Below are 24,487 nucleotides of genomic sequence, written 5' to 3'. Positions count from 1 at the left end.
ATCCAAGACAAATAACATTGTGAGATGTCCACAGTTGAACTCTATGGATTTCTTTCTTAGGGACAGTGATAGGTAATGGTCTGTGCTCCAGAGGTCTGCCTTCTAGCTCTCCCTCAGTTTACAGGTTTAGGATCTGTTTCAGAATCAGGTCCTGACCAATTTTTTAAAATACATATCAGCAGTGTATCATAAAGCACACTTGATACAGGTTCCTTTGGAAATAGCCAGGCACCATAGATATAAAAATGAGGTTTTGTGCATGTATATTGAAAGTACAAATGAACAAAGGCAAGTTGGCTTCCTGTTGTTCACATGCTGTGCCGTTACAAGTGTGCCATTCTGTTACAAGGATAAAATGTATAAGGAGCTGGAGCTGGCCATTTCTATCCAGCCATTTCTAGCAGCATCTCAGCTGTTCTGCCCAATTCTCTGTTTTTTTAAAAAGTGGATATGTGAATGAACTTTTAAATGACTGCTATAAATTATTTAAAAAGAGAACCAAAGGCAGAAGAGAAAAACATAAGACTATCTTTTGAATGACTATGGAAAAGCTAATCCAACCCTCTGCTCAAGCATCCCCTTGGGCCATCTGGACTAGAAGACCTGCAAGGTCCCCTTCCAACTCTTTTCTGAATTCAAAAATCAGCATTTGAAACTAGTCTCACTGGATAAAAGGGGAAACCAGCATATCTTATTTAAAGCTTGAATGTATTTGCATTTTTGCAAATCCTTACTTGACCTCCTTTAAATGTGCCTATCAATCAGTAGATATCAGTATCAATAAAGATAACTCTTTTTCCCTATTACCTTTACTTTCATTCCCTCGGGGAGAGGATCAGTATCACACACGTGCAACTTTGGGCAAGTCACTCTGCCTGTACTGCGTCCCTGGGTTGGGTTCCTTCTATTCATCAAAACCCACCCTCTCATCAGTGCACCACCAGCTGCACAATCCAGTCCAATCCAATGCAATCCAGACCCTCTCTGCTTGGACTTCAGGAAAGCCAAGTTACAATTACATAAGTTGTTTGTCAATTCACTGAAGGAAATGAGATGACCCAAGGGGATAAATTGGTTCCATATGTTTCATGTCAGTATTCTCAGTATTCCCTATTTGTGCAAAGTCCCACAATAAGCAGACTTCACCCTAGGGTGGTAGTTCTTCTGCTAATCAGAAGAAAGCAATCCTTATGCCCTCCCTTGCACACAAAGTCCAATGTGTTATCTCCTGCTCAGTGGCAATTAACAGTTCAGGTCGTATGCCAACTGCAGTGGAATGCAGAGCCAGTGTAAGCTACTCCCTGATGCTGAGTAGTGCTTGGGTCAGAGAGGATCTTGGTAAGATTTTCAAGGTTTTTGGTTAGAATAGGGATTGCAAGTCATTGCTTTTCTCACTGTTCTACATGGAGTTAAGTTTTCACTTGACACACAAATGATTGGGCTCAATTTCCCCTACTTTGGATACATTATGTGAAGACCCAAATCTCTGAGAAAAGTGCAGGGTGGGAAAGATGAGGAAGGAGAAGTAGAGGACAACTAACAGCAAGGCGGATGGACTTAGTTACTGTGGCAATGGATACATACTGTTAGAAGAACCAAAAGATCAGGTTAAAGGCAGATTGTCACAGAGAAAAATCTATCTATGTGGTCACTAAGAATCACAAATGACTTGATGGTACATAATCAACTCATGTGCAGTTGATTATGAAGGTCTGGTGCTCCAGACGTTCTGTCATAGGAAACGGAATGCCTTTGAGCATATGAAGCAAAGGCAGACAACTCAAGTTCCTCAAAGACCTTAGAACAAAGTTCCCTCAACACTGTCAAACTATTAAGTCTGCATTACTATTACTATTAAACCTCCCATCCTTCCTTTCACCCATCTCCTCCCACTTGTGACTGTATGACTTGTAACCTTGTTGCTTGTATCGTTACGTTTTTTATTGACTGTTTCCTAGTATGATTTGATTGCTTATTGTACCCTATGACTATTATTAAGTGTTGTACTTTGTGATTCTTGACTCTTGATGAATGTGTCTTTTCTTTTATGCACACTGAGAGCATTTGCACCAAGACAAATTCCTTGTGTCACTTGGTCAATAAAGAATTCTATTCTATTCTATTCTATTCTATTCTATTCTATTCTATTCTATTCTATTCATACAAATTGAGTGCAAGTTAAGGCTTTATACAAAAAAAGTTAATGTTTCAAAGAAGAAGAAAAAGAAACTTGGTTTCAGCCATTGCAGCTCTCATCCTTCAAAACGATATATGTATGTTATGTTCAGCTCCCAGCAGCAGAGTGCTGGAGCCTCCCATACCACTCAAAAGAGCCAATTGATAAATTTTCTGGAATTTTGTTAGCTGGTTGAGGGCAGAGCTGAGCCACTACATAAAGCACACGAATCCGCTATTTAGTGGTTAGCGGCACTGGGCTACAGCAGCAACAGAATAATCAAAGCTAGTTAAAGATTAACAGCATGCCAGGGGCTCTGAGCCACTAAAAATTTGTCTCTATCTGGTATCTGATGCCTTTTTTCTTCTGAAAAGAAAAAATTCTTTGGAAGCTGCCTGATTATACATTTATCTGAAGCTTTATGCTGCCAAGTATTTACTATCTGACCCTTTTTGTATAGCCCAGTAAAACACATGTGCTTTGTTTAGCAATCAGTTCATGTATCTGTATGGATGCAGCATGCCTCATTCTGAAAAAGGATAATTTTATTCATAACCATATAACTACCTAGTTTATTTTAAAAAAAGAAGAAAAGAAAACTCACATATTTTATAATTTGGGGTTGTCATTAGCTCAAAATAATTACATTTTGGATGGTTTACAGCTCAGAAATTTCCAGCTCAGGATATAAATATGATGCTGAAAGATTGTTAGTTTTAAAATGTACTTGAAAATCTATTCCATCCCAGATGTGCTTGTATACAGGCATCATGGTTATTGCTTCAGGACATTTGTTTAAAAAAGGCCTTTGGAAAAGAAAACAAACAATTGCTGATTGTTAAGAATGACACTTCACTGTTTAACACATCTAATGTTCATTCCCTGCAATTCTTGCCAATTTTAATTCAGGGAATGAAGAAGAATCAACTGCAATGATCATCACAAAAAGAAATTATTCACTTGAGCTTACAATTCTATATAAAGATTGAATTTGGTTTTGCAATTCTTCTTTTGCTTGTTTATGAAATACGGTAATGAAACCAGACTCTTCCCCTCTAAGACAGGGCAGGCAAACTGCTGTAAAGCCTTTGATTCAGTGGTACACGACAAACTACTCCTAAAAATAAAATCCTATGGTATCTCTGGACAACTGAATAACTGGATAGAAGCATTCCTGTCAAACAGACAACAAATGGTCAAAATCGGGAGCGTCCTATCAAATCCAGTACCTGTCAATAGTGGTGTTCCCCAAGGCAGTGTTATAGGACCAACTCTCTTCATACTCTACATAAACGACCTCTGTGATCATATTAAGAGCAATTGCGTTTCTCTTCGCTGATGATGTAAAGCTGTTCAATACCACAGACAATACTGCTACCCTACAAAAAGATCTTGACTATGTATCAGAGTGGTCAAACAAATGGCAACTTCAAATCTCAACAAATAAATGCTCTGTCTTATATATTGGCAAAAAAATCAGAAAATAAAATACAAGCTGAATAGTCAAGATCTTGTTGATGACTCAAGCTCTGTAAAGGACCTTGGAATACTCACCTCTAATGATCTAAGTGCTAGAGCCCACTGCAACTACATAGCCAAAAAGGCATTAAGAGTTGTTAACCTAATCCTACGTAGCTTTTCTCTGGTAATATCACACTACTAACCAGAGCATACAAAACATTTGCTAGACCAATACTCGAATACAGTTCATCAGTCTGGAACCCACACTACGTATCTGATATTAGCACAATTGAGAAAGTCCAGAAATATTTCACAAGAAGAGTTCTCCACTCCTCTACTCGTTGTAGAATACCTTATGCCACCAGACTTGAAATTCTAGAACTTGAAAACCTTGAATTACGCTGCCTTCGGTCTAACTTAAGCATGGTATATAAAATCATACATTGCAATGTCCTACCTGTCAATGAATACTTCAGCTTCAACCATAACAACACAAGAGCACACAATAGATACAAACTCAAAGTAAACCGCACCAAACTTGATTGCAGGAAATACGACTTCAGCAATAGAGTGGTCAATGTCTGGAATACTCTACCCGACTCTGTAGTCTCTTCCCCAAACCCCAAAAACTTTAACCTTAGACTGTCTACTATTGACCTCACCCCTTTCCTAAGAGGTCTGTAGGGGGCGTGCATAAGCGCACCAACGTGCCTACCGTCCCTGTCCTATTGTTTCTCTTATTCTTTTATTTTTCTTATATGTACCCATTTCATGTATTCACAACTATGTATACATTTATACTTATTATCTTGTAAACAATTGGCAAATCAAATAAATAAATAAATAAAACTCAGACTGGTTCCCTGTTTTTGTTCTCCTGTATTGGTCAAACTGGTTCATTTCCTGATATTTGGCCCTCCTAGACTGAGGCTGATTTCTGGGGGGGAAATCAGCTTTTCTTTGAAAAAAAAAGTCCCATTCTGAACCAGGCTGTTATTATCCAATGCATACATAAGCCAATCTGAGGAAAGGAACATAAGTTGTGTTCAACAGTATTATTGTACAACCTGATTATAAATGTATAATCAGGTTGTACAATAATATTGCTAGCAAATCTAAGCTGAAGACATCCAGTCAATCCCTAGAGGACTTTTTTGTTGTTACTGATCACCCTTCTCAGTGCACAAGACTGACTTACAATGTTGTACTGTCTGTTTTACAGTAGTGTCTATTTAATTCATTGATTTATATGGCTCCATATATGTCCATATCTTAGACTTATCCAGATGTGGCCCCCACCTGAAATGGGTAATCTGGGATACCATCATCCAGTTTAAAGTTAAAATTGAGTTCTAGTCTCTTTAAGGGTATAGCTTTAGATCAGCGGTTGCCAACCGGTGGGCCGTGAGAAAATTTTGGTGGGCCGCACAGAAATCTCACCCCCAGAGCACCCCCCCAAAGCAATTAATCCAGGCTGCGCAGAAACAGAAGGCTGTGCTGCCCACATGGCCCGTGGGAACCCTCCCCGCCCACTCACTCCTTACCCAGCAAACTTGCCTGCTAAAATTGCCATTTTTTCTTTTTCCGACCATCATCTGTTCTGCTGTGCCAGGAAATTTAGATTAGTTAGGAAGCATGAAACGGTTGGATTTCTTGCTTTCTAGCTAAGCACAGCCGAACCTCCTTTAGGAGGTTCCATATGAAGGTTTGCTTCATATGAAACCTTCCATATGAAGGTTTGCTTGCAAGCAAATTCAGTGCAGACTCACGGCAAGAAAATTTGAGAGACTGAGCTAGCCGATGGCAGATAGATAGATCACTGAATGATTCTGTGAGCAACTCAATCTGCCTGCTTTGCCTGATTTTGGGTAAAAGTTGCTCTTTTTTATAAAAAATTCAATATTTACATGCATGGTGTGTCGTGAGTTAATTTTATGAGTTTGCGTGCAAGCAAATTTTATGTGACAGACTGAGCTAGCCAATGGCAGATAGATAGATTTCTGAATGAATCTGTGATTCTGTGAGCAATTCAATCTGCCTGCTTTGTGTGATTTTGGGTAAAAGTTGCTCTTTTTTTAAATAAAAAATTCAATATTTACATGCATGGTGTGTTGTGAGTTAATTTTGTGAGTTTGCTTGCTAGCAAATTTTATGAGTTTGCTTGCAAGCAAATTTTATGTGACAGACTGAGCTAGCCAATGGCAGATAGATTTCTGAATGAATCTGTGATTCTGTGAGCAACTCAATCTGCCTGCCTGCCTTGCCTGATTTTGGGTAAAAGTTGCTCTTTTTTTATAAAAAATTCAATATTTATATAAATATTTATAATATTTAAATACAAGCCATGCCCAGCCAGTCACATGACCACCAAGCCACACCCACAAATTAGGCCATGCCCACAGAACCAGTTAGTGGTCCCTGGGATCTAAAATTATGAGTTTGGTGGCTCCTGAGGTCCAAAAGGTTGGTGACCCCTGCTTTAGATCACATCATTCTGCTTGGCCTGGTCACTCATAACCCAGAGATCTACTGGGTTTTTTTTCTGCTACCACCAAACTATTTTCTGCCTTGAAAGTTCTTTATCTTCCTTTCTTCTTCTCTCCCAAATCTGCCCAAATCAATTCATTGCAGGATAAAACCAATACAAATTAGAAGATGGATATTTTCCAATTTCTCCGTTTACTCTACAGCTGAGAAAGAAAGAGAGTGATTGGCACAGTCACCCTGCCAACTTCCATGCCTAAGGGAAGAATAGAACCTGAGTCTCTTTGCTCATAGTTCATACCTTAACCACAATGCAGCACTAATTTCTTGAATATTTATATGCTAACATCACTTGTTAGAACATGGGAAAGGTATAGAATAGAACAATGTATTGGTTTGCAACTTTTGAACAATGAATCAAATGAACTTATATAAGTGAAAAAACTGTAAACAATTTAATACTTTATGCAGAATTCTCTTAACTGTCACTGCAAGATGATCCCTGGTGATTTTATTGTATAAATATATGTGGATTACCAGTGTTGTCTTCTCTGACAATATATGTCTAACCCAAAACCCATCACTCTGTCAATTGGAGGATTTGTGAGGAGTGTGTACATCTTTCAGACCCACCCTTGTCCCTACATCTCCCCAGATCCACTCCCTATTCAGCTTCGAGAATATGGGTGGTAGTGTCCTACATTACCAGTCTTTGAGAGATAAATCTCAAAGATAAATTAATAATCCGCCATCACAGCAACATTCCTATTTTTTACTTGAAATGAATGAATGTGCAGGAGATCTACTGGGGAAACATTAACAATGAATAACTGATGGGGGTTGAGGGAAACAAGCCAGATACGAGCAGTAAAACCAAGGTGCTCTCTTCCTGAAGTAGGATTACAATTACAACCTCAGGAATCCTTATCTGAGCAAAGGTTTGCTAAGAAAACAAATGATTTAGATATGACCTGAACAGTAGTCACTGCCTTTGAGTTGTTAGTTGATGAGTTGACAGAATAGGAGGGAGAGAAATCTCAGTGAAATTGACTGGCTGAAAAAAGATTTAATCAAAAAGAGTTAATAGAAGAGCATAATGCAAGTCATTCTTTGGGAGAAATTCAAGATAGTTCCTAGGGGAGAGAGAAGAAGAAAGGGAAGAAGGAAAGGAAGAGAAGTTACAAAGGTTTGGAGCAAGATGTAAAGAAACAGGACCTATTCAGAGATAATGGGTGAAAATTTAACTGAAAAAGGGATTCTGTGAAGGTACATAAGATTGTATTGTTATATCTGTAATAGGAATAATGTTAGAAAATTGGAAACAACATATGATTAAAAAGAGGGATAAAATAGTCAGTGTAATTTAGTGAAACTTTTGTGAACAAAATAAATGAAATAAAATAAATGAGAGAATTGAATTAGGAAGGAACGGGAACATTTTAATTACTCAATGTTTTATAAAATATAAGTGAAGTGGGGGGGAATTAACTATGGAAAGTTTATAAGTGTTCCCATAGAAGTATGATATTTATCTGAAAAGTAATGTGTAAAATGTTAAGATTTAAATGAATATTAATATTAATGATAGAATTGAATTGGAATGGATTGTTGTTTTAATTATATTATACATTTATAATTTTTTCTTTTTTCAAAATAGATTGTGTTGTTTTAGAATGTACGAAGCAGAATCCGAATGGAAGTTATGTATTATATTAAGTGTTATAATTTTAGGGGAAAGATATAAAGGCATCATATTCCAATCAGTGATTACAGGAGAAATTTTGTTTAATGAGAAAAGATAGTAGACAGTTGAAACAGGACAGACAAAGAATATAAGTACAATGATTTGAATTGAGATGAAATAAATAAAATAAAATTAAGAAAGTTAAAAGAGGGGAGAAGCTATATAGAAAATGTAGAATAGTAATAAGATATGGAATGGAATATAAAAATGAGCATGAACTTGAATTTGTGTCTGTACAAAGAGATGTAACCCAGGACTATGCTGCTTTCAAAAAAGATGTTTTATATTTTTATGTTTTATGTTTTGTTTGTTTATGTTTGTTTTTAAAAACCAATAAAATTTACAACAAAAAAAAGAAGAAGAAGAAGAGCATAATGCAAGTCATTCTTTGGGAGAAATTCAAGATAGTTCCTGTGTTCAGGAGGGTCCCTCAGTTTAGACAAATTTTGGAGGAAAAATTCCCCAACTCAAAGTTCTGCCTATTTTGATTTTCAGAAACCCTTGAGAAAAAAATTACATTTGGCCAACAGGAGATATATATATATATATATATATATATATATATATATATATATATATATATATATATATATATATATATATATATATATATATATATCTCCTGTTGGCCAAGATGTATTTTTTTCCTCCTATATATATTTTCTTGTGAAGTGGAACCGTTGCCATGGTGGTATCTCTTTGTATCTTGCTTAGCTTTTGAAATTCTAGATGAACTCCAGTCCATTCTATTAGTCAGCCCGATAGATTCAAGAGTACAGCTACTGTGATTTGCCCATTTTCTGTATATCAGGAGAAAGCATGCTTTTCATCATCTGGAAGAGAAAACAGACATCAGTGGATATCATTTTCTCCTCAGCTATTATGGCCTGCGCTTTAAAATTTAGCCCTGGCTAATACAGAAGCAAGAGAAGAGATTTACCTGCTAATTTTCAGCTTGACAGAGAAAAAAAATTGAGGGCACCTGTTATGTCACAATCCCCCCATTGAGTAGCATGTAATTTGCATTTTGGGGAACCATTCTACTTCCTCACTTTCTTCGCTGAAGAAGATAAACACAACTAATCCCATACAAAATGACAAGTGACAAGTAAACACAGTTCTGAATGGAGCAGAAAACCAGGTAATCTTTGGTAAATTTCTACATATTGGCAAAAAAATAATAATCAGAAAATAAAATACAAGCTGAATAGTCAAGACCTTGTTGATGTTCCAAACTCTGTCAAGGACCTTGGAGTACTCATCTCTAAAGATCTAAGTTCTAGAGCCCACTGTAACCACATAGCCAAAAAGACATTAAGAGTTGTTAACCTAATCCTGTGTAGCTTTTTCTCTGGTAATATCACACTACTAATTAGAGCGTACAAAACATTTGCTAGACCAATACTTGAATACAGCTCATCAGTCTGGAACCCGCATTATGTATCTGATATTAATACAGTTGAAAAAGTCCAGAAATATTTCACAAGAAGAGTTCTCCACTCCTCTACTCATTGCAGAAAACCTTATGCCACCAGACTTGAAATTCTAGACCTAGAAAACCTAGAACTATGCTGCCTTCAGTCCGATCTAAGTATAGTATATAAAATCATACATTGCAATGTCCTACCTGTCAATGAATACTTCAGCTTCAATCATAACAATACAAGAGCACACAATAGATACAAACTCATGGTTAACCACACCAAACTTGATTGCAGGAAATACGACTTCAGCAACAGAGTGGTCAATGTCTGGAATACTCTGGCTGACTCTGTGGTTTCTTCCCCAAACCCCAAAAACTTTAACCATAGACTGTCTAGTATTGACCTCACCCCTTTCCTAAGAGGTCTGTAGGGGGCGTGCATAAGCGCACCAACGTGCCTGCCATCTCTGTCCTATTGTTTCTTTTTATTTTTCTTATATGTATCCATTTCATGTATTCATAACTATGTTTATACTTATACCTATTATCTTATAATCGTTTAACAAACAAATAAATAAAATACAATAAAATAAATTTCTTGCAGTAGATTCCAGTTCAGAAGCGACCAGTTAAGATGAAAAGGAAATGCCTGGATGAAAGCAAATATCCCAGTTACATTAAGAATTATTGGTTTTCTTAGCTAAGAACAAGAAGTTGGCTAACCAACAGGGTTCATGCTGTACCATCAATAATCACACAGAAACGGGATTTGTAAGAGCATGCCTGCTTAATTCTCTGACCTACATAACTTTTAATGATGCAGGAAGAGGCCCATCTTTCAAGGCCACCCTATTCAGGTTGTCAATCTCCCAGTTTTAATTTCCTTTGTATCCTAATTCCCAGGTTTTCCGCCCCCCTCTCCTCTGACACTCCCTGAGAAACAGAAATACTCAGTATCTCAGACCCAGATTTTCCAAAACAATTTATTTCCACTGAGGTTATTTAAAATTGTATTGAATCTGAAGCAGTGATATACTGCTTCATATACTGCTTTCTCATATTTTCCAAGTAGTATTCCTCTAGAAATTGCTGTGACTGTTTTTTTAATATGTACTAACAGATATTCTCATAACTGTCGTTGTCCTCATGTGAAACCCATATACAGGACAGTCACGACGGAACACATAGAAATGGACTAGCCTCAGGCTGGTAAAGCAGAGAATCTATATAGTTTTTCCTTACTTATTCAATCTCTATGCTAATTATATATTGAGGATAGGTGGATTGTAAGGCAAGCATAGTTTTGGAACTGGAGGTACAAACTTAAATAACCTGTACTATGATGATGAAGCTGAAATGAACTATAAAGAAGACTAAATTAATGGCAATAGGTGCTGTCCTTAAAACTGACAGTGAAGATACTGAAGTGGTGGATATTTTCTGTCTTTTAGAATTGACTAAATAATGGTCCCAGACTGGGACTTGGTAAAAGAGCAATGCAAATTTTGAAAAATATATTCAGATGCCACAAGGTGCCTCTATCTACAATATCATAAGAATCATGCGGACAACAGCTTTTCCCCTGTGACACTTTGTGGAATAAAATTGCCCTTTTGTAAGAATCAGGATGAAATAGTATTGATGCTCTGAATTTTGGTATTAGAAAAGACTCATGAGAATACCATGATTAGCCAAGAATATGAACCAGTGGATCATAAAACAAATCAAAGTTTTCTTATTATATTTTGAGCATGGCTCTCTTGAGAATTCTATAATATTTGGAAAGATGGAAGGAAAAAGAGAAGCAGTAAAATGAAATTAATCAACGACAGCAGGTATGATGCTCCATTGAAGAAGTAGACGGGGAGACTGTCCTTGACAACAATCGGCCTCTAAGAGTTGGTATTGACTTAATGGCACATAGCCACTTTTTAAAAAAGAGACACTGTCTTAAATTTCAGTGTTGATTCTTTGTTTTTGGCAATTGCCATAATAATAGTACAGCTAGTTCTTGACTTATGTCCACTCACTTAATGAAGATATAACAGCACTGAAACAAAGTGATTTATGACCATTGCAACATTCTGAGGTCATGTGATGTGACCTTCCCAGCCAGCTTCCCACAAGCAAAGTCAATGGGGGAAGTCAAATTAACTTAATGTTCATGATTCATTTAACAACTGCAGTGATTTACTTAACAACCATGTCAAAAGTTATAAAGTCAGACTTGACTCAATAACTGCCTTGCTTAGCAACATAAATTTTGATCCCAACTGGATCATAAGTCAAGGACTACTTCCATGTTATATCTGGCAACTTATAACATTTTAAAATAGGTGCTTTCCAATCAAACATTCAAGGTATACATGTCAACACATTTTTAAAGTTTTAAATTCCAAACCTGGAAGCAAAATTTCACATTTTGCTTACAACATTGGTATATTCCAATGCACGCTAAGGGGCGTGCATAAGTGCACCATCGTGCCTCCCGTCCCTGTCCTATTGTCCCCATTTATTCGTACCTATTTCCTGTATTTTTACTCATGTTTATATTTATACCTATTATCTTGTAAGCGATTGACAAATCGAAGAAATAAATAAATAAATAAAAAATATTTGCATTGGAACATTGGGTACATTTGTGGCTTTCCCCCCCTGAAGTAACTAATCTCTTTCTGTAGGCATATAACATTCGAATAACAGACATTATACATACTCAGGGTAGAACTGTTGAATTCTTGGTGTTCTCTGAACTGCAGGAAAACTATCAAATTTAGAGAACATTAAGATCCCAACATATAAAGTTGCTGTAGTATGGGAAACATTGGAAAAGCTGACTTGCAATAATATTAAATGTGCTAGCTGTTGTAAGGGAATCTTGCCAAAAAGATAACTTATCTCCAGGTCAATATTCGTATTTGCAATCTTTTATTATGAAATGTAACAGTAGGTGCTATTAGGCATATTCAGCTAGTCAGAGTTTGATCTGAAGTATCATGATTCCAGCTTTTCTATGCCCTTCCCCTGTTTCACCCACATCCCCACCCCCCAGTCCAGGAAAAAAAAGTAAAGTATCAAATGAAACCTAAGGAGGTAGACTTTTTTGTGCTTGGTTTATGATTTTTTGATAGTTGCTATTTTTGCAATAGCAATCTTTTGTGGGTGTGTGAAATGTAATATTCCGTTGAAAATGACTAAGATTCAGTGATCATTACCTAGCTAAAATGTTCTTAATGTCCTTTTTTGTAGTAATTTTGTTAAACATTAAAAATAAAGACATAAAAACTCATAGGAGCTAAAAAAGAAGAACAAAAAGGTGTACGAAAGGAAAAGTAGAAAGGAAAACAGAAAAAATAATAATATAATAGAGCAAAAGAAAAGAAACATATAAAAAAGTGACCTCCCCCTTCATCGCAACAAAAAATAAACAATTTTAGTAATATCACCTTCTCTTAAAAAACAACAAATGATCTCTTCTTCCCATAAACCATCTATTATTTATAAAGAAATCCTTACAATCTTGGTTTAGCTTTCTGATTAGCAAAAATCCATTAAGATTACCAGAGACAACAACCTATCTATTTATATCTTTATATTCGTTCCTTTTACTTCTAACAATCTTAATCTTTTTTTCAAACAATGTCATAGAACTTGATTTCTTTTCTTTTCTTTTCTTTGTCAATTCACACAAAATTCTTCAAAGCTTTAACAAGTCTCTTTTGTAAATTCAATAAAGGAAAGGTATCCAGGTCACAATCTTGGTGTGTTATTTGTGTAACTTTTTTGATATAACATCTGTTTTCATTTGTATATCTAGTCTAACTCCTTTTTTAAAAAAAAATCTTTGTAGCCTGTCATTTTTAAATCCAGCTTCAAATCTGTCTCAGACTTATCTGGTAAAACTTGTTCTTCTTCCATAATACCTTTTTAAATACAATCTATGTAAAACAGCAACAATTCTTAAAATTAACTTCCGGGTCCATTGTTCAAAAATATCCTTCAAGGAAGTGCCCCCAACCTTTTTTGAACCAGGGACCGGTTTCACGATTATTTATTCTTCCATGGACCGGTACCTGAGTAACACAAGACTCCACCGCCATCGGGATGGCTCTTTGTTCGAAGCGCCCCCCTTTGACGAAACTAAGGCGCGAGCACCCAAATGCCGCTTTCCAACTGAAAACCCGGAAGCAACCAAAAACCCGGAAGCACCATCGAAACAAGATGGCGGCGCCCCAAGCTTTGCGGCCCGGTAAAAAATGATCCACGGACCGGTACCGGTCCGGGGACCAGTGGTTGGGGACCCCTGCTTCAAGGCACCAGTATTTTGCTCCATTTTGTCTTAGTGTCAGATTTCAGCAATCTTCTTTCATTGTAATATTTCATTCCTTCTGGTTCCCTCTAGTACCCAACCTTCAAAGTTCGTAGGCGACATTTTAAAATATTTTTTTAACGGATTGCATTAAAAAAAATCTGATTGTATAGGCAAAGTGGCTTATCAAAACTCAGTGTGGGTTTTGCACCCTGCTTTTCTATGTAGCCCAGATACAAGCTGTCCTAGCAAAAGGAAGATTGAGTTTTGGTTTCCCTCCCTTGCTTGCACAGGCAAAGTTAGAATTCTGCAGAAATGTCCTCGGGCCACAGCTGCCTGCTTTGTCTGTTCAGGCCTGCAGAAGGCAGTCATAGTTTTAAATGTACGGGATCCCCTGTGACGCAGAGAATAATATTTAATGATTAAAAGTGGCATATTAATTTCTTGCACAACCCTAACCACAATAGGGTGGGGTGTGTTTGTGTGTGTGTGTCTGATCATGCTATTGCAGCCTGAGAACATCTGGCTTAGTGTTACATAAGAATATGGAAAAATACTTTAATTTTATTGATTTTTATTATAATCATTCAGATCAGAAGGAATATTTCAGATAGGCAGTTTCCATGGTAATGCACAATTTACTGAAATAACCTACCTTTAACCAACCTTGTCAGATTTAAAATTCTGGCAAATTATCGCTCAAGGCAACCCATGTGAATAATGCTATTCACAGAACTCTGAAGTGAAATCTATAACAACAGGACTTCTCCTATTCATAGTAACCACCAGCAGCATTTCAAGATGAGTAATTATAAATTGAATTTCTATATTGGCTCTTAATTTCAATTTATTACTGTCTCTTCCTATCTAAAAGGATACTAAGACAACATCTCAATGTTTGGAGTACAAATCTAGGGCAGGGGTGATTGGCAAGTCCCATATTCTCCTTAAGCTAAGTGAGCTAACATATCTCCGGTGGAAAATTCTAGAGAAGGAAGCTAGAAGCCAGGCCAGCTATGCTATATAGCTAGTCTGTGTTCTACCTGAAGGTTGACAAAAATATTTCTCCAAAGTCAATAATAAAGATTGAAATAGTCTCCAAAGTTGTCTTTTGTACAAGGAATAAGAGAGAAAAACTTTTGGGGTCTACCTGGTTGGGACAGAGCTGTGTATGGTCTCTTCCATCCTTTAGAATAACAATAGAGCCAAATTAAAATGGGAGTCCGAGGAGAGAATGCATTTTCTGACTCGGTTTCAGAAAATAGATTAGTTTGCCAATTTGGAATTATTCAGATGAGTTCACTGATCATTAATTTCAATAATAGAGACTAATTAGAAAGCATGTCAAAATAGATAATTTATTTTGGAAATATAGATTCTTATAAAAGACTGATTGATGTTAGTGACAAAAAAATTGGATTGAGATTCTGATTCTACTTTACTTCCAAACAACTTTTTGCACTTTGGAAAAAGATGTCAAAGACACTGTAACTTTGTAGTGGGAAGATAGATAATGTGGAAAAAAAACCATTTTAAATATTATGACAACTGTTACCATAAATCCTGACTATAAGGGGGAATTCCTATTTCTGGAACGGAATACGTAAAAATTTGAGGTTCACTTTTGGGCAACTAAAACATTTGCCTTCAATTGCTACACTTCCCCTGCAGCCTTCTGATTTTAGACTTTTACTATGACTCTTTAGCTGATATATACGTACATTTAACAGATAATCTGAATTGGAAGGGACCTTGTAGGTCATCTAGTCCAACTCCCTGCCTACACCATTTCTGACAAATGGCAGACCAATCACCATTTCTGACAAATGGCAGTCCAATCTCTTCTTGAAAGTCTCAAGTGATGAAGCTCCCACAACTTCTGAGGGCAAGCTGTTCTATTGGTTGGGTTGTTCTCACTGTTAGAAAATTTCTCCTTATTTCCAGGTTAAATCTCTCCTTGTTCAGTTTCCATTCATTATTCCTTATCTGGCCTACAGGCACTTTAGAACAGTGGTCACCAACCGGTGGGCCAGGGACTACTAGTGGTCCGCGAGAAAATGTTGGTGATCTGCAGAGAAATGTCCCCCCCCCAAAAGTACTCCCCCCAGGCAATTAATCCAGGCTGTGCAGGAACACATGGCCCACCCACCCACTGGCCCCCACCCTTCGGCCAAGTGCAAATCTTACCTTGAGTAGAGCCACCCAAGCTGGAACTGGAAGGTAAGACCAAAGGCAGGGGAGGCAAATACGCGCTGGATGGCTTGCTGATGTTGGTGGGAAAGTCACTCCCATATTCCAGAGCTGCAGTAGTCACAGGACTGGCCCTTTGGTCATCCCGGAGCAGCTCCTCCAGTCCATGGCAGGCCGGTGCACCCAGATGGAGGGGCAGCTGCTCTGGGATGACCAAAGGGCCAGTCCTGTGACTACTGCAGCTCTGGAATATGGCACTGACTTTCCCACCAACGTCAGCAAGCCACTGCCAGTCAAAATTCATATTAGTGGTTCGTGGGATTTAAAATTATGAGTTTGGTGGTCCCTGAGGTCCAAAAGGTTGGTAATCCCTGCTTTAGAAAATAGCTTGGGCCCTTTCTCTCTGTGGCAGCCCCTCAAATATTGGAAGACTGCTATAATGTCTCCCCTGGTCCTTCTCTTCACTAGACTAGCCATGCCCAGTTCCTGTAACTATTTTTCATGTTTTAGACTGATAAAGAATATAGCTGAAAAGAGCAAGGAATTGTTCAAATTAAAGAAGGTGGGAGGAAATGCAAATATGATGAAAAATTAAATGGTTTAGAAATATATAAAAAGGGCTAAACATGGTACCCTAGTGAACGGAATTAATAATAAAAGTTATGAAATATTTGAGATGGTGTTGAAGTGACATAATACAGAAGCACTATTTTAGAAGTCTGTTTGGGAATGATAGTGGTGTAGGGGAACTGAAATGAATGTTATAACTCTTGGTGTCAAATAAAAAATATTGGAAAAGAAATTATAAATATGGTGAGAACACCAAACATGGTGAGTCTGCATGTGTTGCTGAGGATATGCTAATGTTTGGATATGGTTCATTAATGGAGCAGCCATGTAACTTGTTCATCATATGTGTGAAGTCCCATCTGTTCCTAATAATTGGAATCAATGTTTTTATTATTCCCTTAGGCAAAAGGAAAGGTACTAAGAGTGAATGCAAAAGCACTGCAGGATTCGTTAAACATGCCTTGCAAGGTGTTTTTGCAGAATTCTGTTCAAAATTGTGCAAGATGGAACAAAGAGCAACTTTTGGGAAGTTGCTACTACTGAGTATTCAGTAGTCACCTGACTTCAGGGTCACTACTCAGGTAACCTTGAGGACACAGATAAACCTCCAAGTGTTTCAATGACCCTCGAAAAGGATGCAAATGACCAGCTGTCTGCAAGGATTATAAATCCTTCCATTTCCCACTATCCTGTCAGAGCTGAAGAAGCTTCTTGGATGAGAAGCGAAATGTCTTCAAAGAAAAAACGAAGTCCAGTTGCCTCCTGGAAAAGCACCTTTGGGCTAAATTGAGAAATGTACCAATGGTGGGATTCAAATCTTTTACTACTGGTTCTGTGGGAGTAGCTTGGTGGGGAAGGAGACTGTAAAATCTCCAGTCAGAGATGGTATTTGCCGATTTTCCGAACTACTCAGAATTTCCACTACCCGTTCTCCAGAACTGGACAGAATCTGCTGAATCCCACCTCTGAAATGTACGCTTTTGAGAAAGAAAGTCTATTATGTGATTTAAAAAGAGGCTATACTAAGGTAAACAGTTTTGAAATATCAAATGTTTTATGTGAAAGAGGTTCCAGTTTCCGTAAAATGCACAAGGACTGAGCATGCATCATCAGAGCAAAAGATTAGACTTAAAAATACACTCAGAAAAATAAATGAATCTTAGCACAATTCTTAGCTTTTTCTTATTTCTGTAAAGGATAGATTATCCTTCCAACTTATGCTACCTTTATAGGACGTTGATTTTTATGTTTTGTTTTTGTTTTCCTGAGCCTTCATGTCAGTGTTGATTCCTGACAACTTCCTGGATTAGTCCCTATAGTTTTCCTGGCAAGGAAAAAATTGCCGTTGCCTCTTTCCTAGAGTTGAGATAGTGACTGGCCCAAAGTTATCCAGTTAGTTTTGTACCTAAAGCAGGACTAAAACTCACAGTTTCTAGCCTGATGTCTGAATAGGGACACTCCCACAGGCTGTTTCTGTGGGAGATTATTGCCAATAAAATCCTTCTTGCAGACTTCTATTTTAATTGAAAGAGAATTTTAGCTCTTCCCTTCCCTGACATACAGCTTTTTTGCTTGTCTCTCCTCTGCCAGAGAACTGCCTGCAGTTTTCCAAAAATAATCATGATTTTTCTACCTGGAGAAAGAAGAGTTATGGGGCATTCGCCATGTGCTGAAAAGAAGATGTTGACTGAGAATATCTGTCTTTTGCTTGGCATGCAGCTGACAATCTGAAGTACTGTGAAAGCAGCCCTGTTCCACAAGAGGTATTTAAGAAGCATGTGGTAAAACAAGAACACGTCAAGGACAAATGGGCAGTCCAAATCTTGTCATGAGTGATGAGTACAAAGGAAGAAGAACCCTGGGGGTGACTTGGTTATATACAGAGAATGAGCAAGGATCTGCCTGCCAAATCAATATGTGAGGGAAGAACAGGTTGATCACAAGAAAGGGGAAGACCAAGGAAACAACAGCTGGATAAGTGGTCCTCAAAAGAGAGGGATAAAAAATGTAATGAACAAAAGCAATACATGAAGCTATGTATGTACATGGGAGAAACAAATACGGTTTGTAAGTACAAAATGGTACAAAGATAAATGGTGTTTGTATTAATTAGCTTTAATTAGCTTTCCTTTTTTTTCTTATGTCATAACTTTATTCGGTTTACTCTTTCTTAATCAGCTTTCTCACTTTGCACAGTGTTATTTCTTTCAAAAGGGAACCATATGTACACGCATATACAAAATGTATTCAAATATATAAAACATATTAAATGGGTCATGAGTAGCGGAATAATCCTACCTTATGATGTCACATTCCAAGGTGAATAATTTTTTTCAGGATCTGTCTAAATTGAAAGAAGAAGGTGCATCCTTTATTTTAAGAGTACTGGATGGCATGGCCTCTCTTTCTGATTATTGCCTGTGTATATGGCAGAAGGCACTTTACTATATATCTTTTGGTCTGAAGTTGTTTAGGGCCTTAATGGTTATTGTATCAAAGTTTAATTTAGGATGATAGCAATAGCACTTAGACCAGAGGTGGTATTCAGCAGGTTCTGACCAGTTCTGGAGAACCGGTAGCAGAAATTTTGAGTAGTTCGGAGAACCGGCAAATACCACCCCTGACTGGAGATTGTACAGTATCCTTCCCCTGCCCCACCCACCAAGCCACACTCACAGAACCGGTAGTAAAATTTTTGAATCCCATCACTGACTTAGACTTCAGAGTACTTACAGACCTCTCTAAGTGAGGTCAGCATATTGCCCCCAACAATCTGGTCCTAATTTTACTGACCTTAGAAGAATGGAAAGGTGAGTCAACCTTGAGCCGGTGAGATTTGAACTGTTGAACTGCTGGCAACAGGCAGTCAGCAGAAGTAGCCTGCAGTAATGCATTCTAACCACTGCACCACCATGGCTCTTACAAATCATGCTTCATATGTTCAGGACACTATACTCCAAATATCTTGATAATTGTTCCCAGTGATTTCATAAAAACACTGAATACCATTGGGAATAGGGTAGTTTTTTGTGGTACTTAGTGGCACTGTTGCTGGAGATTTAAAACTATTCACCCAATGAGTGACTCCACAGGTAGCAGTGGGGAACATCTGAAAACAATGCTCTTGAATCCCAGCCCACCTAGTAAACCACTGCTATCTATAGAAAAAAAAATCCACTAGGAAATGAAACAAAGAGTAAAAAAAAGGTTCTATCTTCTCCGGGTTTAGGTCATCTAATTTGATCCCATAACAAATGGAGAAAAAACTATTTACTTCAAATCTGTCTACAAGTAGAAAAAGTGGATTATCTGTCAAATTATTTTGCAGCTCCTCTTACAATAGTAGGTGGAGTCAATGGCCAGGAGAGCATTCATACCCAGCTTCAGCTAATGGACCAGATGTAGCTGTTTCTTGAAGTTGGTGCTATGGTAACAGTCATTCACATTCCCATCATTTTGCAAACACAGTTTTGGGGGCAGCTGCCTTTGACTATTGTAGCTGATCCAACATACAGTGGCCCAGCAAATAACAGCTTGGACAGTTTTGCCAAGTCATATATATTCTGCAGGAGCTTCACAGGCTGCCAGTAGTTTTCTGAGTCCAATTCAAAGTGCTGGTCATTACTTATAAAGGCCTTATGTCAACAGACAATGCCACTGAACATAATGCAAATAGGAAGTGAAGCTGTGCTTTAAATTAGAAGGGATTTTTTTTTCTCTTTTAAACAACACTCTTCATTGTAAGGTTGATGACAATTTTGGACACCATGTAATTCTGCAGCCAACAGCAGTGTTTAACCAGAAGTAAATCCAACATTCAGTTTACTCTCTTGAACATCAGCACAAGCCTATAAATGACTATTTAGACATGGTGCTTTCTTTCAGGGAAATGAGCACAGGATTGTAATCCAAGAATAATCTCTCTCCCAGGCTGAGAATTCTGGGAACAAAGCTAAAAGGTGCCAAATTTGCAAAGCCTGCCTTAGAATATTTAGCAGTTGGGTGCCAGCTAGACCAAGCTGAAATCAGAAAACAAGATCTAAAATTCAGAATGTAAGCAAGCAAACAAGCAAGTGATAATCTTTGGTCCTTTTGAGAGATGCTACTGGCAAGATAGAGTTGTTCTTAGAGCAAGAGACTGAAAAAAAAAACTAGTGACACCTGAGTAGCCTGGATACATGAGGAAGAAGGAAATATTCCTGTAACTCAAAGCAAGTATTTATATCTTGAACCAAGGAAAGGGAAAGCCTTTGACAGGCTCCCATGAGGAAGCCAGTGTTCCAGTGAAAGGAGTAAGAAAAAGATTTAAGCTGCTTATGGCTGGTCCAAGGCTTTAACAAAGGCCTGCTGGAATAGGGCAGGAAGTGACAAAGCAACCACTTGGCACACAGCTGCCTTTCCAACAGTATTCAATGAGTAGATCATTTCAAGTTCATTAGAGGACAATCTCAGCATTGTGATGCCTCTTGCCCACCAAGCAGACAACAGAGGTTCTCAAGATATGGAGGAACAAAGAGAAGATTGCCAACTTTCTGGTCTAAATTTGGAAATAAATCATATTAAGGGATGTCCATGGAGAATCAGGATAACCACAACTGTGTCTGATCAAAGCTCCACCTTCATTTTTACATGCTTTCTGAACGCACACACACTTTCCCCCATTCAAGTGGATCATTCAATCATGTTCACATAGTAGTATATAACATGGGTCTGAAATTTCAGTCACCAAATCTGGATTTCCAAAGAATATTGTGTCATCTTTTGCAGCAAAAACAACAGATTAACTGATTACCATCTTATCTCAGAAACGTTGGTGGATCACAGTCCATGTCATCAATGAATGGGTATGAATTACAAGTTGCTTACTGTGTAATTATTTCATTAATTTTGAATTACCAGGAAAGGCAACAATGGCACACTGGACAATTCTGCATTTGACATCCAAATCATTTAAACATTTTTGAATCTCTTACGCTTTGACTGAAGAGAGGAGAAACTAAGCAATTCACCGTTGATTTCTACACAGGTATATCGGGCTATTCTCAAAGGCAAAAAGAAAAAAAAGAAAAAGAAAAAAACAGGCTAGGCTGGTTTTCTTGCAGGTCAGAGCTGGCAGCCATAAATGCAGGGAGGGAACTGAATGAGCAGAAAAGGAACAAAGGAACACAGGGTGGATTGCATTTCTTGATTACCATACACTGCTATCTTGTATAACTGACAGGAAATGATGAAAGGAGTTTTCCCTTCTACAAAAGTCTTAAAGGTAGAGATCCTTTCCAAAGCCCAGGACTTCCAGACTATGTCCCACACTTTCTTGCAAGATGAAGATATGAGATTACTTTCATGGGGTTAACATTTCTGTAGAGCAGCTGTTCCAACGAGTTGAAAGTCTCTGAAGGAATGAAACAGAGAATGTGTTGGGGAGGGGGAGTTATATTACATACCTGGGGAGGGGAAATTAATATAAGTTCTTTGCAGTTAAGCAGATGAATAATGTATGATCTAAAAATAAGGACAGGAGATGTGGGAGTTGAATAGCTGTCACTCAAGATGAGAAAATGAAGGCTCCAGCAAGGGATCTGTTTAATCTATCCCTACCTTATTTAGTGGTCTGACACTGAACCTACTCCCATTCAGTCAGGTAAGAAAAAAGGGGTCAGGTTGTGGGTCACAATGTCATAAAGGAAAATGAGTCCTTTTCATGGCCCTCAGTGAATGGAGTAGCATACTTTGGAACAGCACCTTCTTCTGCCTCCTTCATACTTGCAGGGAAAATTTTCAGTAGGCTTAGGAAGTCATCCTATATGTGGAGCTGATTAGCTATGTCATGGCAACATTCAGCCAGTGAGAGGTTGTTGCCCAAATTACATAGTTGTGTATCGTGGGTTTAGTACAGAGGTCTCCAAACTTGGCAACTTTAAGACTTGTGGACTTCAACTCCCACAATTCCTCAACCAGCTATGTGGAATTGTGGGAGTTGAAGTCAACAAGTCTTAAAGTTGCCAAGTTTGGGGACCCCTGGTTTAGTAAATGTTTTTTTTAATTTTATCTGTAAAAGGATCTTTGTCCTTCAATACAAATTAAAATCATTCTCACCCATATGCATACTGAAACAGAGAAGTGTAATCACGGTAGTTGCTCTTGAGTAATACATTAACCTTTGCATCTCATTTGACTCCTAGGAAGTTTGAAAGCTACTTCAGGCAAATATTCTCTTTTCTCCTCTGCAAACATGATATGACAAAAGCATGTTCCAAATGTGCAGAATTTCACAAGTACTTATGTGGGCCAAGGCAAAAATAATTGCAGAGAATTGCTAGAAGTAAAAGGGGGCGATATAAATATGGTTTATTTGATCCGGGTTAAAATAGATATGCTGTTATCTCTGATAGTCCTTAATGGACTTTTGCTGATATCAGGACTGAAACGATGAGGCATTATGGATGCGCTCATAGATAAAAGATGGGATATGGGAAGAAAACTTTTGTTGTATTTTAAGAGGACTTGATGAGTTGCTAAAATTGTGTGAAGTATAGTGGTGGTATTCTACCAATTCGGTCTGGTTCTACCGAGCCGGTAGCAGCAATGAGCAATGAAGACTGAACCGATTCTCTCCGCTGCTTTGCTGTTGGGCCCACCCACCCACCTGGGCTCCCATACTCACCTTTATCCTCTGAATTTGAAGTGCAGATGCTTTGCGCAGCACAGAAAAGTGCTGCACGGCAGCTGCTGAAGCAACCGGGATCATGCAGGCTTGCAGGAGGTGAGTTAAAATGCCTCTGCGCCTGCGCAAAGTACGCACGCAAAGTGTGTGCACACATGCAAAACACGCCCACCAAGCCACGCCCACCGAACCAGTTATAAAAATATTTGAATCCCACCACTGGTGGAGTACTGGATGGTCTATGAGTGGATTGTTTTCTTCCAGATGTTTCCACAATTGTTTGTAATAAAATTGGGAAGTTACTTGTTTATATATTTTTTCTGTTTCTTTACTATATACTTATTTTTCTTCTTTTCTAATTCTCTATTTTTCTTTTTTTCTCTTTCTTTTCTGCAGATTCTACTATTTATTCTATTTTTTTCAGTGTCTATTAGTTTTTACCATTGTAATTCTATTTTGTAAAAATACTATACTTAAGAGGCAAGAGGCGGAAAATGGACACCAAATTTTGTATTGAATATTTTGATGTCTGTTTTCAGCCCTGATAATCAGCTTGATGTGCCTTGTAGGTCAAGAGATGGTCAGCTGATTCTCTTTCTACATAGGGAGCACCTCAAAACAGATACTGCTATTAGAGAGGGAAAGTTAAATAAGAAAACCAAGCTCACTGTGGAACAGCCTACTATTGATTGAGGATATTGTTAGTTTCAGTTAAGCCAAAATGATGAAATGTTTGAAATGCCATGGTGCAAGCTCCATTGTTTTTTGTTTCCATTGTGACATCTCAATGCACATTTTGTCAGATACATGCACACACCTTAGAGACACTTATGGTGATACTGAAGTGAGATTTATATGACAGATTTGAGGTTCCACCAATGTAATGTAATACCCCGTGTCCAAACTGAACTAAAAGACAAACATGTTATGGCAGGTTATTTCTGACTTGCGCATTATGTAAGCAAACTGCAGAACGATGTTAACCACACCACAAATGTTGCATCTTTCCATAGATTCTTAGTTATGCACAACATTTCAAAATAAACAAAATAATTTGGCAATTTGAGTTCCTTCTGATCAGTAGTCTAGATTTATTTTTTTAAAAAAAATAATAACAAATTTTGATAAATCTGTGGATTCTTAGGGATTTCCTGGCACCAGGTATAATAGGTTATCAATATAAAACTGGTTGTCTTTGGATTAGATTGAGATTACCTATTCCTTGGGATCTCTGGTGGGAACACATATATCAAAAGCCATAGTATAGAACAGCTTGCTAAAAACACTGCACAACTGGTATTGGAAGGAGTCTATCAAGAAGCTAACCAACTCCATGTTTATAGATAGATTTTACTGAATAGCAATTGTCCAAGATGATGGGAGTGCATGTTGTACATCTCTGCTTCATAAAAATTTCTGCCTGTAGTTAAATTTAGAAATGTATCTGGGCCTGGGGCTTAGAATAT

General features: G+C 37.8%; 1 long non-coding RNA gene across 1 annotated transcript in view; it reads right to left on the bottom strand.

The window, feature by feature from the left end:
- LOC148131312 (uncharacterized) overlaps positions 1 to 12,041 on the bottom strand; it is an 85,323-nt gene extending 73,282 nt beyond the window's left edge. Inside the window, exon 1 of the long non-coding RNA XR_015748717.1 lies at positions 12,005 to 12,041. This is a non-coding gene — a long non-coding RNA (uncharacterized LOC148131312). The remainder of the gene's footprint in view (positions 1 to 12,004) is intronic.
- Between the last annotated feature and the right edge of the window lie 12,446 nt (positions 12,042 to 24,487).

The sequence above is a fragment of the Notechis scutatus genome, chromosome 3 (assembly GCF_049901735.1).
Source record: "Notechis scutatus isolate UNSWTSFEM ecotype Mainland chromosome 3, rNotScu1.2, whole genome shotgun sequence".
Classification (NCBI taxonomy): Eukaryota; Metazoa; Chordata; class Lepidosauria; order Squamata; family Elapidae; genus Notechis; species Notechis scutatus.
This window is presented reverse-complemented; position numbering and strand designations above follow the sequence as displayed.